Raw genomic sequence first — 12,297 nt, 5'->3', positions numbered from 1 at the left:
GGTACTACTGATCTACTGGCTTGGATTTAGATCTATGTTAATTATATGAAATGTTACCTTTTGCCGGACACACACCCAATCTCGGGATCAACTAAGAATTTTGCACTAAATTATTATCAACTAAAATGTTATTTAACCTTGGTTAGAATAGAATATGCATCCTCTGTTTGATACCCCACAACTCAAGAAAACATTAAGAAACTAGAACAGACACAAATTAGAGCAGTGAAATTCATAACAAACGAATAATTCACATTTGACTAGATAGAGTAACACCTTTAGTAAAATCACTCAATTTAGAAAGCCTTCAGGAGAGAAGACTCAAAAAGTAAAGTAGCAATTATACACAAAACCTGAAAAAAGAAATCAATTTTTAAAAAAGTTAGTTAACATTTTTTTTTAATTCCCCTTTCAGACCTTGTGGTCTATAGGGCAAAGCGAAAAATCTAATTTTTTAAATCACTTATGCAAGCAGTTTTTTCATAAAAATACACCACTTTTACAACTATTTACTATTAATAGTAACTGACATGTGAGGCTCTTTATTAGGGGAGACTACTGATAACCATATTTTAACACATTTATGCAAATGGTTTTAGACTTTTTGTTTAATAAAAATATTTTTTTTTACATTTGTATTGCTACGTTATGTAAGTTTTGTCCTACCAGCTACAAACATTTACCCCAAAATAATGTTTACTTTTTTTAAAGAGAAAAAGAAATCTATTTAGTATGCATATAAGTTGGACATAATTTAAAACAACAATTAAAAAGTAGGTTTTCATATTATTGCGTGAACTACAGTGCTGAAGAGTACTCTGAGAACACTCAAATAAAAGAATTTTATTTTTACGAAATGTTTTTTTTTTTTTTTTTTGAGGATTTAAATAATAGATTGACCCTTTACAAAACAATTAACAATTATAAGACATCAGTTTGGCCAGGTTCGCATTTAACTTCACATTCACATTCACCTATCTTTTGGTCTGCTGGACCGCTGGGGCACCACACAAGATCTGCCAAACTTCTTTTTTCCATTATTCTCTGTCATATGTCTTTGATAGAGTTTAATTCTGATGTTCTTTCTGAAAATATTGATACCTGCCTGGGTGGACCACTTCCGGGGCCGATATTGAGTTTGTGTTTCCACAAAAACTGTCTTTGTAAGTAACCTTGTTTTTTATTGATCTTGTTTTGTCAGGTATGAGAAAATTTAAACTTGATCCGAGAATTTTTATGGGTGAAATAACGTGTAGGTAACAAGTCTTTTGACAGACAGTTGATATAAGCTTTGTAACTAGAAAGACACAAAGATAAAAGGCACATTCCTCGTTCCACATGCTAGGACACATTTGTACAAATGCTCCTTCTCCCTAGTGCTATTAGAGCATGGAATTGGTTGCCTGAGCTAGCCAGGAAAACCAGTGACTTGGCAAAATTTAGGTCATTGGTTAATATGCATGACTAAATGCATGACGCGTAGGACGTAACCATCTTCTTTTTTGAAGTAACGTCTGTATTACATAAGATAAGATAACTAGAACAGACACAAAATATATCCATGAAATTAATAACAAACATCCATTCACACTTGATTAGAGTAACAGTCAGTGGCGTCACTAGGGGGTTCGGGGTGACACTCATAAGGGGGCTGACACTCATAGGAAGGTGACACTCATAAGAGGGGGGGGTGACACCCGAATGGAAAAAAAAAATGGAAAAAATTTTGGCAGGCAAAAAACTAAAAAAAAATATAAATCTCTAGATATATTCCCAGATATGCATAGGCATTTCTACTGTACTGTGACAGGTGGGGAAGTGTGACGTGTGTTTGGCGCGTTTAATGTCCAGGGGATGATTATTTTTAAAGCTATCACACACCAACCTACCAGCATAAGAATCGGGAGCAGGCACGCAACGAGACAAACAATGAAAGAAAGATACAAACTTAAAATGAAGAATATTTATTTACATAAATATTTACAGATAATAATAAAAAGGGGGAGGGTTTGCATCTGTCTCTAGTGAAAACTATGTTTAATCATCACTCTTGCACCTAATAAGAGAGTATGTCACTTTGTCCTCTGACTTAGCTGGTTGTCCTGTTGATGTCGCAGCTGGCTGTGTCCTGGCTTGAGGTTCTGCAGCTGGAGGTGGCGCTCTAGCGGGTAGAGGGACGCCGGTGATTCAGTTCTTGTGGAGTTTCAGTCCAAAGCTCTGATATCTGTAGGGGGCACACAATTTGTATACGAATTTATTACTTATGTTAAAAATATATACTAATTATTTATATTTCAACCTATTTTTAGATTATTTCGCCCCCCCCTCTAGTATGTTGGCCGATTTGGTGAGGTCGGGAGGGAGCGATGGTATCAATCCCGCCCCCCCCCCTTAACTTTCGAGTGGGGGGGCGGTCCAATTTATTGGTAGAAATCACAGCCTGCTAACAAAATCAATTAAATATCTATATCCTTTTAACTTCTTATTGATATTTTAACAGATCTTTATATTATGTCGTTCCCTGTTTGCCGATTGGTGGGGGGAGGGGACGAATACCTCTTCTGCCCTTCCCACCTAAACCCTTTGAGTGGGGGGGGGGGCGGTCCGTTTTTATTGAGAAATCATAGTTTGTGAACAAAATTAGTTGAATTAATATATAAATTTTATATTATGTCGCTCCCTTTCTGGTATTTTGGCCGATTCGGTGGGGTGAGGGGGGGGGGCGATTGCATGTACTGCCCTCCCCACTCTAGCCTCTGAGTGCTGGGGGGTGGCGGTCCTATTTTTGTGGAGAATCATAGGTTGTGAATAAAATTAGTTGAATATCTATATAATATAAACTACGTATTGATATGTGACCCATTGTAAATATGTCGTACCACACTCTAATCTCAAATTGTATCATTAGTAAATTTAAATGAAAAAGGGTTGTACCAGGTGGGAGGGGCGATACATGCAATCGCATTTCCCCCATCGGACAAATCAATACTTTTTCTTTTTGTATTATAGTTAAGAAATTACAAAATTAAAAAAAATCTGTCACTAATATATATTATATATACTATAAATTAAATTCTTATATCGAGTCGCCCCATACCTATTCTTTAATGCCAAATGCAATCTTTAGCAGAAATTAGTAAAGGAGCGAGGATTAATCGTTTTCACTCTACCGCCATTCCCATTTCCAGACAGAGTTTTTGTAATTTCACATGAAGTTATCATAAGTATTTTAAGAAAGTTAGAATTCAAACGAAATTTTTCAGTATAAGAGTCATGATTGAGATGAGTTCTAAACTCAAATAACGTTTTCATAGTCGCCTTTTCCCAACCTTTACTCAATCTGATATTTTTCTAGCTAAATAAATTTGGGACTAGAACTCACAATTTATTCTAGAGTTTTCTTAATACTATTTATCGAATAAGTTTTTTTTCGGCGGCGATCCTCAAAGCAAAAATCTAAATACGTGGGGTATCCTATCTTTTCAAGGAATAAATCGGTTTTATTTGCAATGTATTATGGGTCTATAAATTCAAATTAGAATATTTTTCAAGTACAACATTATTCGAAAGGTCGTTTTTTAATAGTATGAATAATGAGCTTCAGGTCAGGAGAATGCGTTTCTACAGTGAAGAATGCAAGAAAACGCTTTTGGCGTCGGGGCTTCGCCCCGAACTTCATTTATGGGTAATGAGTTGTAGATGTCAGGAGAATGCGTTTCTGCAATGAAGAATGCAAGAAAACGCTTTTGGCGTAGGGGCTTCGCCCCGAACTCCATTGATGAATAATGAGCTGTACTTGTCAGGAGAATGCGTTTCTGCAGTGAAAAAAGCAAGAAAACGCTTTTGGCGTCGGGGCTTCGCCCCGAACTACATTGTGAAGAATGAGCTGTACTTGTCAGGAGAATGCGTTTCTGCAGTGAAAAAAGCAAGAAAACGCTTATGGCTTCGCCCCGAACTTCACCAGAGAACCTTATAGCGCTGCCCCAGTTGTTTTGTTTTTCGCCGAAGGTTGAGAAATGCTCCCTTTTTTATTCTCATATATATATATATATATATATATATATATATATATATATATATATATATATTTCGCCGGGCTTAATATCTAAGCCACACGAGCAGGCCAGGTGCTGGACTTAGTTGTCAGAGGCTATTTGAGACGCATGCCATTAGTAGTATTTTATAGACAATGGGAGCTTAACCCCATTGACACCCCTGGCCATGACAACCTTTGAAACCAACTGCTGCCAACTAAGATCCACACATCACAGGGAAAAAGAAAATCACGCCTGAATACTACTAGCACAAAAAATCCTGATCTTTGCACCGAATTTGAGAACAAATTAGAGGAAGCTTTTAAAAACTTCTCTGTGACTGAGGTAGAAAAAAGCTGGACGTTTATGCGTGATACAATCTACCAAACATCATCACTGGTCTTTGGAAACAAAACCAAGAAAAGCGAAGACTGGTTTGAAGCTAGTCTACCAGAAATGAAAACTGCCACTACGAACAAGAGAGCAGCCATGCTAATCTACAAGAAGGATCCCACCCCAAGCAACTTAAAAAGGCTCAGAGCTGCACGTAACAATGCCCAAAGAGTAGCGAGACAATGTGCTAACAAATACTGGCAGGAGCTATGCGAAGATATTCAATCTTGTGCCGACTGTGGTAACATAAGAGGACTATATGAGGGCATGAGAAAAGCCTTTGGACCTCACACCAGCAAGTGTGCTCCGCTCAAGTCAAAAGATGGCTCAATCATCAGCGATCGTGCGCTGCAAATGGAACGATGGGTTGAACACTATGCAGAACTCTACCAGATTGAAAACGCCATCTCACCAAATGCTGTTTCCAACTTCCCATCACTTCCAGTTTTGACGGAATTAGACGAAACGCCCTCAGTAAAGGAGCTGAGCATTGCCATTGACATGCTTGCACATGGGAAAACACCCGGAGGAGATGGCATTCCTGCTGAAGTAATTCAGGCTGGAAAACATGCCCTAATCAAACCACTCCATGAACTGCTAAGCTTGTGCTGGGAACAAGGAATGGTCCCCCAGGAATTGAAAGACTCCAACATTGTTACAATTTATAAAAATAAAGGCGACCGCTCTGATTGTAACAATTACAGAGGCATCTCACTGCTTAGCATAGTCGGAAAGGCTTTTGCTAGAGTATTACTAAAGCGATTACAGATCCTGGCAGATCGTGTTTATCCAGAGTCGCAGTGTGGCTTTAGGGCAGGTAGATCTACAACAGATATGATTTTCTCTCTTCGGCAGCTACAGGAGAAGAGCAGAGAACAAAAGCAGCCCCTCTTCATAGCATTTATTGATTTGACCAAGGCCTTTGACCTTGTTAGCAGAAGCGGTCTGTTTGCTGTACTAGAGAGAATCGGCTGCCCAAATAAGTTAAGAAAACTAGTGTCAGCTTTTCACGAAAATATGCAGGGCACCGTTCAGTTTGAAAGTTCTTCCTCCAGGCCATTCTCCATTAAGAGCGGTGTCAAACAAGGATGTGTACTGGCCCCTACACTATTTGGCATCTTCTTCTCAGTCGTACTATCCAGTGCTTTTAAATCCCTGGAAGACGGAATATACATCCATAGCAGATCCGATGGAAGGCTCTTTAACCTGGCACGTCTTAAAGCCAAAACGAAAAGGCGTCGTATCTTGATAAGGGAGCTGCTGTTTGCCGATGACGCGGCACTCGTATCTCACTCACAAGGAGGTCTACAGAAGCTAGTGAACGCCTTAGCAGCTGCTTGTCAAGAGTTTAGCCTTACTATAAGTCTCTCCAAGACCGAAATCCTGGCACAAGACGTCGCAGAAATACCTATAATACAAATTGGGAACCACACCCTTTCAGTGGTGCAGGAATTTACCTACTTGGGTTCAACAATTGTCAGTAACCTAGACTTAGACATCGAGCTGACAAAAAGGATAGGAAAAGCTACCACAGCATTGGCAAAACTCTCCAAGCGCGTCTGGTCAAATTGGTAAATTGACCACAGCGACCAAAATCCTAGTCTACAACGCCTGTGTTGTGAGCACTCTCCTTTATGGCAGTGAGAGCTGGTCAACATACATGTACCAAGAGCACAGATTGAATAGTTTCCACTTGCGCTGCCTGAGACGCATAATGGGCATCTCTTGGAGGGACCATGTCTCCAATCAGGAAGTTTTAAGATTGGCCAATATGAACAGCATGTATGCTCTCCTGACACAAAGAAGATTACGCTGGCTCGGACATGTCACCCGCATGCCAGATGGCAGAATCCCGAAAGATATCTTATATGCTGAGCTTGTGGAAGGAGTCAGACCCAAGGGCCGCCCAAGACTAACATATAGAGATGTCTGCAAGCGAGACATGAGAGCCTCAGGCATCAGGGAAAGTATGTGGGAAAACATAGCCAAAGACCGGAGTGCATGGAGACAGACTGTGCGTGCTGGGACAACCCTTGCTGAGAACAAAAGAATTGAAGCGGCTTTAATCAAGAGGGATAAAAAGAAAGCTGCCCTGTCTGCTAGCCCTAAATCAGAGGCATACACATGTACGAATTGTGGCAAAGTCTGCCGTTCTAGAATTGGCTTGATTAGCCACACCAGATTCTGCCCCGTCTCAAGATTAAGCCAAAACCAGTGACTCATTTGGGCGCACCCATTGCCTTTCGAGACAAAAGGAGCCATATATATATATATATATATACATATATATGTGTGTGCGTGTGTGTGCTGTATGCACGTTTATGCGTAGGGTTAGGGTTTACTGGGCGTTAGGGTTAGGGTTTGGAAAAAAATCGCCCCCCCCCCCCACTCCAAAGTTCTGGATCCGCTAGTGATAGCAAGTGACAAGTGATCCGATGAATAGGTGAGTAGATCTCAGTAAGCAAGTGCAGTGCTGAATAGCATTAAGCACATAAATAGGCAGTAGGTGATTCTCGATAGCAAATACAGTGCTGAATAGCACTAAGCACCTAAATAGGCAGACACCTTAGGGAGGCTGCGGATAAATTAAGACAAGTTAGGACATGTCTCTCATACATCTTATCGATGCCCTCGACTGAGGTGCATTCGTCAGATTGGTAACATTGCTTTAAAGCACAATGGGGAGATGATGACAAATGGGATTTGGAAAACAGGTGGCTGATAGTAGCAATATAGAAATGTACATAAAAGGGGAAATAATAATATAAAAATGTACATAGAAGTGGAAATAATAATCTCAAATAAACAACACAGGTGGATAGAGAAAGAGGGGGGGGGGTGAAATGGGCGGTGGTCAGCGACCAAGACGGTTTGTTTACATACGACCGTCGGTCGAGAACAATGGAGCGCGCTTGAATGGAGAGGGTGTCCGTTCAAGCGGCGCAACTCTCGCTAGAGTAAAATGACTACAGGGGAGATAACTCAATACAGGGGAGATAACTCATATCTCCTTTCTAAGTGCAGTATTAGTGCGATAGTAAAATCATCAAGGCGATCAGCCGAGATAAAGGAAATAAAATAAGATGTACAAATATATACATGGTTGCATCAACGATCAATTGAGCAACGTAGCATTAATAGATTAATGCAATACATAAATAAATACATAGGACATGTTTATGTTTTCTACTTACGCCAGTGAGAAATACACAATGCACTAATTAAATATAAATGAAATACTAAAATACACATGATAGTATCCAATGAGGAATATTCACAAAGTAATAAAGATGGAACTTGTGATTAAGTTCGGCTTACCACCAGGTATTCCTCTAGGAGTAAGAATAAATGAAGTAGTCCAGACTCGATTGCTCAGCGATAGAGAAATAAGAGGGTCTGATTTGATTTGGATCTACTTTATATAGGCCTGGAAAATGCGGGCGGAAACAGGAAATGTCCTAGGCTTAGAATTATCTTACACGTGGGTGAATTAGACTTGAGATGGGAGTCGCACATTGGTACGTCGAGAGGCGCTTTGACTCGAGTAATCTCCTAGATCAAAGAGAGACGTAGGAGAAAAGGGGGGGAGGAGTGACTTGCATTCCACACAAGGTGGTGTCCACTGCGGCTGTCAGACATCCTGCCGATAAAATCAAAGAGTCTGTGTGTATCTTTGCCCCGGTCAAGGGAAGATAAATCGAAAGACGTGGCCTAGCTATCTCCAATGTGGTCAACTAAGTCTAGCCTGGAGCGGAAAAGGTGGTGCGGGTGAAGAATTTGGGGGTAGGGTGGGGAAATAATTAAAATAAAATAAATAAATAAAGATAAATAATAATTAATGCTGTGATAAATTTGAGTGACTCTGACAGCGAGTTTTTGACTTGTCACATGTACTAATCTAAATCTATATATTTTATGTTAGGCCCTATTGTACATATTTTGTCTTCTTCGGTACAAAAGTCCAAAAAGTTCAGAGATAACAAGGGGGATGCAAAGACAGTCTTTTTTTTTAAACAAACATTGGTTGCATTTGCATAGTCATTTTATATTTTAGTATTAATTAGCTGAAAGCGATATTATTACCAAATTTTAAGAAAAATTAAATTATTAATTATTTGCCATCGTCGTATCGTCCAATTAGAACTTTTCTACGTTAGCAGTAAGATCGATTCAAAGGGCTTTTTTAAAGAAAAAATACATAAACCCAGTGAAATGACATTATCAATGTTTAAAAAGTTAAAAATAGTGTGATAAAGACTTCGTATCATCTACTAATAAGGATCTATTTATACCGTTTTTTGTGTGAAGCTTCTGCAAAAATATAAATTAAAAACTTTTTGAATAAGTTATTTCAAAACGTCTCTGCTGGCGTGATTATTTTTGATTGGTCAGAATGGTCCACATTCTCTGAAGTGTTTAACATCGTTATGTTGACGCTTATGTAACAAAAACGACAAGTTTGCGACACGGCTTCTTACTGAACCAAGATAATGTTAAGACATACGTGCGCTATATTTACCTCGAATTATCTCTCGTATAATAGTAGTGGCTAATTCTGCCTTCTTCTTTATTGGGCTTAATTTGAGCAACTATTTTTTAACTAGTATAAATATTGCGATCATTATCTGATCGTCCTACACCGTTATAATTTAACACTGACATGAGCTCCTCTTACTACGGGAAGAAAAATACGTTGAAGACGACACAAGCTGAGAACGATAAAAAACGATTAAGCTAACTGCACTTCAACAGACCACCTTGCTGGATGGATAGGGAACCTGATGCCCTCTAATACTATCTATAGAAATAACTTTTTTCGGTTATATAAAACAGTTTAAAATTATATACTATATAAAATTATACACTATATTTGAAAAAAAGACTTAAAGTTTAGCGGGTGGGGGCGCCAACGGTAAAAGTTTGAGAAACACTACTCATTTGCCTCGAACAGTTATTTGGCGTTAGTGGATTTTTCTAATAAAATTCAGAACAATTTTGGCGACTTCTTCTTCTTCGTTCTCTTTTTTTTTCTCTTCTTCTTCTAATTTTGGTGATTTGTAATATTAATGTAGGTTGATTTCTTTTTCAAAACTAAATCCGGAACATTCTTTAACGATTCAAAAACATTTTCTATGTTTCAGCAAGAAAGTTAAATGTAAAATAAGTCTAACAAACCTAATAGCGGCTTTTCCCCTTATGGAGCCACTAAAAGTGATTTTCAATCATCGTTTCTAGTAAATTACTTTCTTATTTTAAAATCCTGAACAACCTATTGTCGATACTTTTGGAAAAGAAAAGTCATTAGACATACATTTGTTTTAAGTTGAAAATACGGCACAATTTGATATCGATAATTAAACTATAGTAACGTATTGTCAAAGAATATAAGTGTAATGGAAGTCAAGGATGCAATTTCAAACAATCATTTCACATAATTTATTTTTTATATAACAATTTCAGGAACAACTTTATAGTTAATGAAACATTAGCCCGTATGGAGATTTTCATTTAGCATTTATATGCTATTAATATAAAAAAAACTGGAACAACTTATGATAGATCAAGTGTTTTGCAACCTTTAAGCATGGAAATTAAATATAATATAAATTAGAAGACAAACAGACATTCGTTGACATTGATTTTTTTTCACAAAACCATCCGGAACAATCTGTTATAGATAGTTAAAACTATAGAGATGTTTCTAAAGGAACATTAAATCAGATTTTCAATTGCTTTTAGTGTTCTTTTTTTAAAATCTAAACGTGACGGACAGACCAACCAACAGACAAAATGCACAAAAATAAGAGGCTTTTATTCTGATTGGGCACTAAAAAAAATAATAATAAAATCTACTTATTTAGAAATTTTTAAGGAATTAGTATTGTACCTTCGCATGTTGCGACGTTACGCTACTGCACGAAAGTCGCTGCATAAAAAGTCCATTTAAAAAAATGTGCGTGATATTTACATACAGAGTGCATTATTATTTAGCCTTTATAAACATACATAAATTTAGCAGCTAGTTGACCAGAAAAAAACACCTATAACAATTATTTATATTTGTTGTAAACATTTCTTGTACATTTTATAAATATATTTGACTTTGTGATACTGAAAATACACAGAAATTGTTCATCTTTGTTAGCATATTGTAACATTGCCTCCCTTACATTTACGTAATTGTTTTAGAATTGGTGTATTTTTTTGAAAAAATCGCTTGCATAATTAATTTTATAAATTAAACAGTTTGCTTTTAGAAAACAAAAAGTAGCCGTTGCACCTAGCCTAAACTTTTCAAGCCGCATCGCATGGTAAAATAATATTTTTCATATCTCTTCTAGTTTTCTAGATCTGAGTGTGGCCGACGGACAGACGGAAATTTTGCACAAACCTAATAGCGGATTTTCCCCTTACGGAATCCGCTAAAAATCATAACCTAATAATATAATCACAATGACACAGCGATATAGGCAGGTGGAGGTTCTTATGAATGGCGGATTGGAACAAACATTTCCTTTCGATTGTTCGTTCTAGTTCATAGGCCTACTGTGTGGAAGCTGTTAAAACTTATTTCTATACTTTATACTATAGTTGGGCGGTAACTACTATCACAGCAACGGTACAAGAAGGCTTAGTTCTCCCGAGTATTCTATCGAAAAACTGCTGTTAGGCATATTTTAGTTCCTCAGAGCTCCCATACATGTCTAGTGACTCATCCTGAGTCACCACAGTGTCGTCAACGGGCATCAAAGTTTGTCCGAATTTGGCAAATATGCACTTATTGTGTAGTGTCCGTTCCGCACTGGGCAATGTTGTAGCTTCCGACCTTTTTAGCCTCCACTATGGATCGTCTCTGCTAGGGCGGCACAAATGCTGCCAAAGAAACTTTAGCTCTTTCGGATTCCTCCTACTTTCAGCCACTTCTCTTGTACACAATCTCGAACTGTTAAAACGTACCCGAGTCCTCGACATCAGCCACTTCTCTTGTACACAATCTCGAACTGTTAAAACGTACCCGAGTCCTCGACATCAGCCACTTCTCTTGTACACAATCTCGAACTGTTAAAACGTACCACAGTCCTCGACATCAGCCATTTCTTTTCCCCCTCACATCGCAGTGCTATGGAGTCCACTGCTTACAAAACAAAGACAAGCTTATAGTGATCAGATAGTTGACCTACTTATGTTATGATCATCTTCCTTTCAACAGCTCAGTTCAAGCTTCAGACTGTTGTTACCATGGTGACTTTGTTATACTAACCATGGAACTATACTAACCATAACATAGACAGTCTTTTGTTTCTCTTCATTTCTGGGTTCTTTTTTTACTCTCGAGTCAATTTCTGCTACTGTAGTTATACCGGTACCTATTTATCATAAATGCAAATCAGAAATTGAACTCAAGAATAGTTTTTCTTTTGAATAATACTTTGACCCCATAGTCCCTGTGAGGAAGCACGTACAGATTTATAATTGTTAGTCTAGATCAGTGATGCCCAAAATACGGCCTGCGGGCCATATGCGGCCCGCCGAAAAGTCGACACAAAGCGTAGAAAATCTCCCCTCCAAAAAAAAGGTCGAAAAATGATTAGCCTACGTTAGGGCTCTCACATTTTCTTGGATGGATTGGTCTGTGCGTTTATGAAATGTAGAATCTACCGCATTTTACTTTTTTTTTTTGTGTGGATATTAAGATAACATATTTGATTTGTAAAGAAAATGTGGATGTTTAAAAAAAAGGACAACATATAAATGCATGTTAAAAAGAATTTGAAAGCATTCTTGGTTTGAGCAGCGAATAAAAGATTGTTAAATCTTTTAAAGCCTAAATGGTAGAGGATCGATGAGACTATTGACCAAAAAGCGACAA

This window comes from Biomphalaria glabrata, chromosome 10 (genome assembly GCF_947242115.1).
Source record: "Biomphalaria glabrata chromosome 10, xgBioGlab47.1, whole genome shotgun sequence".
In the NCBI taxonomy this organism is placed as follows: Eukaryota; Metazoa; Mollusca; class Gastropoda; family Planorbidae; genus Biomphalaria; species Biomphalaria glabrata.
This window is presented reverse-complemented; position numbering follows the sequence as displayed.